The sequence below is a fragment of the Dromiciops gliroides genome, chromosome 6 (assembly GCF_019393635.1).
Source record: "Dromiciops gliroides isolate mDroGli1 chromosome 6, mDroGli1.pri, whole genome shotgun sequence".
In the NCBI taxonomy this organism is placed as follows: domain Eukaryota; kingdom Metazoa; phylum Chordata; class Mammalia; order Microbiotheria; family Microbiotheriidae; genus Dromiciops; species Dromiciops gliroides.
This window is the reverse complement of record NC_057866.1, coordinates 26,238,474-26,244,473: the sequence shown is the minus strand read 5'-3', so window position 1 is coordinate 26,244,473 and position 6,000 is coordinate 26,238,474. Positions and strand designations below refer to the sequence as shown.

At 50.1% G+C, this 6,000-nt stretch overlaps 1 protein-coding gene across 1 annotated transcript in view; it reads left to right on the top strand.

Moving 5' to 3' along the window:
* Window positions 1-1,153: 1,153 nt before the first annotated feature.
* CD82 (CD82 molecule) overlaps window positions 1,154-6,000 on the top strand; it is a 79,795-nt gene continuing 74,948 nt past the window's right edge. The window contains exon 1 of the mRNA XM_043973152.1: window positions 1,154-1,356. The gene's annotated coding sequence lies outside the window, so the exon portion shown is untranslated. The remainder of the gene's footprint in view (window positions 1,357-6,000) is intronic.

Here is a 6,000-nt window from a genome sequence, read left to right as displayed (position 1 = left end):
GAACAATAATACAGCAGCAACAACACCACCACCACAAGTGATGCTTGAAACAACCAGGCTTAGTGTATATAGTTCTTCTTGACTTATGAAAAATCCTCAGATGAACTGTCTTGGCTGAGGAAACTCAGCCGAGCCCTGGGTTCCAGCTTTCACAGGCTGCCCACCTGTTTGGAATCCTTCCCCCTCCCCCCCCCATCTGTTCACTTCTTTGGATAATCTCCTATTTACACCACATACTTCTATACACACACATGCATGTACATGCACATTTGCACGTTGTGTCCCCCACCGGACCATGAGCTTCTCTAGGACATCAAGGAGGGTGGCTTTGCCTATCTTTAACATCTCCAGCACTTTACTGGTGCCTCACTAAATGTTTATCGATTGACTGACAGTCCCCATGCAGACACTATGGTCAGCTGTTGCAGGGATGATACCAGGACCCAGTGGGAAGATGGGAAGTCCTCTGGCCCTGCCCAAGCTGCTGGACACCAGCACTGAATGCCCCAATAACTCGGGTCCTGAAGAGGTCTTCTGTTTTAGAGAGGACTCGCAGGGCCTAGCTCAAAGCTCTCTCAGCCAATCCAGCTCCCCCAAGGACTGTTCACATAACTATAAAGTCTGATTGGTTGAATGAGCCTTGCTTTCACCTCATTAAGGAACCCGGCATTTTCATCACTACTTTAAGGTGGTGAGGGAAGTTGATTCGTTTATTCAGCCAACTCCACCCTTACCTGTGCACTATATACTTACTCTGCGTATCTAATATGACCTCACAAGCACCCTTTGAGGTAGGTAATACAGGTATCATTATCCCCAAATTGAAGCTCAAGGAGGCCAAAGTGATTTACTTGCTCGTCATCACGCAGCTGGAGTCAGAGTAGCGACTGTGGAACCCCGTTTACCTGACTCCAAGGCCGGCACGCCAAATCCACGTCGCGCCCCCCCAAACAAAAACAAAAACAAAACAGGGCTGAGGGTGGACCCAATGGGCTTCTCCGACCCTGCCCGCTCTCTAAGTCTCCCCCCCTCCCCACGGGACCTTGATTGAGAGGTTGGGCCTCCCTCCCTTCCCTCGCCGAAGGGGGCGTGGCGTGGCTGCGGCAGTTGGAAGGGGCTGGACAGAGGACGCTGCTTCCCGGGGCGGCCGCAGGAGGGGGCCCTGGCCGATCGCAGCGCTGGGCACGGCAGAGCCGAGCTGGGCAGAGGCGAGCAGAGGCAGGCAGGACGGTGGCAGACGGAACCGGACCGGACCGGACCGAGCTCAGCGCAGGGAGCAGGGCGCACAGCCAGCGACAGCAGCAGCAGCAGCAGCGGTAACAGTAACAGCGGCAGCAGCCAGAGCCAAGCCCGCAGGTAAGCGGCCAGCTACCTACGCAGCTGCCACCCCTGGAGCCCCGCTCCCAGCTGGGAGACCGCTGCGTTGGCACGGACCGAGGGCGCCGCCGAGGCAGGGAGCGAGGCAAGAAGGGAAAGTTGGCTCGACCAATGTGGGGTGCTTGGGGGTCAACTTCCCGGCGGAGCCTGGGCTGGTGGGCGCTGTGCGGGGGGGGGGGGGAGTGCTGGTGGAGGAGGGGGAGGTCCGGGTCTGGGGACCCCGGAGCTGCCAGTCCTCCAGAGCCCCCTCCGCCTCTTCCCTCCTTCCGGGGGCGGAGCAAGGGGGCTGCTCCCGCGGAGGAGTGGGGACATAGCGGAGGACCTTGGCTTCCCGAGCCTCAGTACCCCCCCCCCTCCCGCCCCATGCCTTTAGACTCTGCCAGCTGTGAGAATGAGGGTGATGAGCTCCCCTGGCCCCGTGGGTTCACTTGTGTTGAGCATTCCCCGTTATTCCATGTGCAGTTTCCCCCTCTCATCTCCCCTCTGTAGAAGACCTCCTTCTCCCAGTGTCTCAATATGCTTTGCCTCATACCGTCCCTATTCCACCAAAACAAACACAACTTCCAAGGCTTAGTAGACTTCCTGGTGAAGGGTTTTACTGTAAAAGTGAGTCATTCTGGCAGAATGGAAAAAACAAAAAACCCCAAAACTGCAGCTCTGGGGTCACAGGACCTGGGTTCAAGTGCTGACTGTCATTACCCCTGTGACCTTGGGCAAATCATTGAACCTCTCTGGGCCTAAATTTCCAAATCTGTAAAAGAAAACAAAACAAAAGAAGGCAGTTGGATTAGATGGTGTCTTATGGTCTCTTCTAACCTATGATCCACTTTGGATGGAAAGATAGATTTGGAGTGTCAGGACCTGGGTTCAAATCTAGATGCTACCTGCGTGGTACCTTGGGCCTTTGTTCCCTTGTCTGGAAAATGAGGGGCAGGGTGGGTCTCTTAAGGACTTTTCCTGAGTTTGAGGTGCCAGTTATACACATATATGTACAGCTATAGATGCATTTATAGAATAGAGAATACACCGAGGGCTGCTGGGAGTAGATATACCATTATTGGGTATATTATCTTGGGGATTCCTTTGGTGTGGAGGTGCTTTCTGACTCTCAAATTCCACCATGCCTTGCGTTGAGAGATCTGAGTTCTCATCATGACCCAGCTGGAATAACCTAAGACTTCCCCTGCCCCCCCCCCCCAGGCCCTTTACAAATATTGTAATATTATTCCCGTTTAGTCCTACCCATAACTCTGGGAGGCAGGCGTCTCCATTAATCTCTATTTTGCAGATGAGAAAACAGAAGCAAACAGAGGTCAAGTGACTTGCCCAGGGTCACACAGCTGGTATGTGTTAGAGGCAGAATTTGAATCAGTTCTTCTTGACTGTTGGCCCATGCTGTCTCCTAGTTCTCTAATCACTTAGCTATTTCAGCTTCCCTTTCTTTTTTCTGCTGAGTAAACCCGAGTCTAGAGTACATTTTTCTTTGGCTTCTCCCTTTGCCTGAGGAACCCTGACTTATTTATTTCACCCTGGTGGCAATGGGGCCTCATAAATATGTCCTACCCAGCTCCCCACTCTGGGGAGCCCAGGAAGGGCAAAGATTCAGGCACTGGTATCTGGGCAGTGTCTACTCCCCAGGTCTGCTCTTCTCTCTGAGTGCTGTGGTAAGCTTAGCTAAGAGCTTGGTCCCTGTAGGTTTCTCCCTGGAAACTCTCCCTTGGTGTTTTCTGACAACCCTCCCAGGCCCCAGGGACTTTTCTAGGTGAGTACAGCCCTCAGGCCCCTGGTAGCAAGGTAGAGATGGCTTCTTATCAGCTAGAAATGTGGATATACCAGTCTGGCATGGGACAAATGGAAACTCCATGAAACTCTGTCCAGGCATGAGATTCAGATTCAAAGCAAGGGCCATCTGGGGGCCTGCCCCATGATGCTTGTGTTCTTGGAGAGTTTCTGGGCAGTGCGCTGTGATAAGTCACACTTAGACGTCATTTTTCTAGTTTGAAAAGTGTGGCTTTTTGCATCCGTGGGAATATGCTTGCAGAGAAGGGTTTAAAGGGTGCTGACTAGTTTCTGTTTGGCCTGGCAGCCAAGGACTGTTGACAATTGACATTTAAAGAGTGGAAATCAGGTCTACTTCCTTGTCATCTGAGGAAGATAGCCAGTGGCAGAACTCATGTGGAGTAACTCTCTTTTGCCATATTCCCCCATGTGTAGAGTCAATTGGTATTTCTGACTCTAGGCAGGAGATACATCTGCATTTGCATTGGGTTTCTTCAATCCTTTGTATTTCCCTGACTGTCTCACCTCCCAAACAGTTACGGAAGTAGGTGGGATTGTGGGCCATAATGGAAAACATTCCGGTCTTTGGAGGGGATGAAGAGTACTCTAGTATATGTAAAATAATGCTGAATTTGGAATCACCAGACTTGGGGTTGAATCCTGCCTCAGCTATTTACTGCCTGCATGACCTTGGACAAGTCACTTCTCCTTTGCTGGGCTGGTTGCTTCATCTGTCAAATAGCATTAATTGCCTCAGTCGGACTAGATGAACTCTAAGTCCCAATTCAGATCTAAAATCCTATAAACTTTTCAGATCCCATTTTCTACTGGACACTGAAACTCAGCAGCTGTCACCAGCATCTAAGATAAAAACCATGATTAAATGAGAGACTGTTTATAAAGAACTTAGCATGGGCCCTGGCACATAGTAGGCATTGTACAAATGTTTGTTATTATTAATGATATGAATGCTTTTCCTGGGGGTGGATCCCTTGAAGGAGGAAGAGCATAAGGTGTGAATCCGTGCCCTCAAAACGTGTGTGTGTGTGTGTGTGTGTGTGTGTGTGTGTGTGTGTGTGTGTGTGTGTGTGTGTGTAAGGATTATTACCACAGTCTCTGGGAATAAATAGAAAAATTAACAAGACAGAAGGGGATGGAATGCCGAATTCCATGGATACTTTTGGTGACACGGAAAAAAGCTTTGTTAAAAGGAGAAATCCTTTAGCAGGAAACCGGACTGTTGTGGCCCAGAGAGTTGATGTAACCTTCCCAACTTTGAGGCAGCTTTCCTGTGTGGAGCAATCTTCTGAGTCCTTCCTACGAATATGGGATTCCCTTCTACTAGGTCCTAGAGAGATTCATGGGAGGTCTGAGTGAGGCGGGGAGGGGAATCAGAACAATTATGATCATTCACGTTTCTAGCTATGAGCGTTTTATAAATCCTTAGAGCCATCCTGTGATGTGGGTCTTCTTGGCATTGGCATTCCTGTTTTACAGATGAGGAAACAGGGAAGGGGTCTGCCCATGGAAATGTAGCTAATAAGTGGGGTAGGTAGCACTTGACCCCAGATTATCTCCTAACTCCAAGTCTCTGGACTTTTCCCAGAAACCCTTTGGAAGCCTGTGCTAGCCAGCACCCTCCTCCCTGTCAGGAAGACCACGGACTCGAGCGTTAGTAGCCCTTGGAAGGGGTCGTTTCTTTCTTGATTGTCCAAATTTCTGCCATGCAGTAAACCTTGAAGTGGGGATACACTACCATAAGGAAAGGGACTGTGGGAAGCCAGCCCATGACATTCCTCTAGCAACAACACCTGTGCCACCTGTCTTGACAGTGGCCTCAGCCTAGAGGATGGTGCTAACTCAAAAAGCCTTGTTCCTGGCAAGGCCTCCCTGTAAAAAATTTCCCTTTTTTAAAAAAAAATCATTTTCTTTGCAACTTAACAAAAAATTGCTCATTTCCATATACAGGTAACAGAACAAAAAAGAATGATTGTATCAGCAATGACAGATCTCTGTTAATTTCCTTCTTGGCTTCCAGCAACTAGGCCAAGCAGGGCCTTGCACCTGTTTTTTGGTTTTTTGTTTTGTTTTGTTTTGGTTTTTTGGTGAGGCAATTGGGGTTAAGTGACTTGTTCAGGGTCACACAGCTAGTAAGTGTTAAGTGTCTGAGGTCAGAGTTGAACTCAGGTCCTCCTGACTCCAGGGCCGGTGCTCTATCCACTGTGCCACCTAGCTGCCCCCCTTGCACCTGTTTAATAAATATTTGTTAAACTGAAGGCACATTCCAGACTCAACCTCCCCCACCCCCTCATTTTTATAGATGTGGAAACTGAGGCCCAGAAAAAAAAAAAAAGGTGAATTCCCCAAGCTCATGAACAGCAGAGCTGGGATGGGAATCCAGGGCCCTCTACCTTGAACCCATTGTTCTCTGCCTTGTACCCAGGCTTTCTTTCTGCTGCCTGGACATGGGGGGGCTTGTAACAAATGCAGGGAGAATTATCTTCTAACTTATTCCCACCCTCCCCTGCACCCCCACCCCCAGCCTTGAGTGGGGTGAGGAGGGGGAACAGCTTCCTCCCTTCCATAGGAAGTTGCTCCCAGGGAGGGTAGTCTGTTCCAATTTAATCTGGGAGGATCACACGTCCTGGATTTGTTTCTGAGCTGGTCGGATTGGGGAGAAGAAAGGTCCCTGCCCACCTGCCTCTGCGCACTGCCAAGGAGATGTTTGTACGGGGGTGGGCTGGGTTTAATCTCAATGACAGCAGCTTGGCCCCCGCTTCCCTTCCTGGCAGGGCTGGAGGGTCTGAAAAAGGAGGGACTGAAAACCAAATCGTAAACACAGGA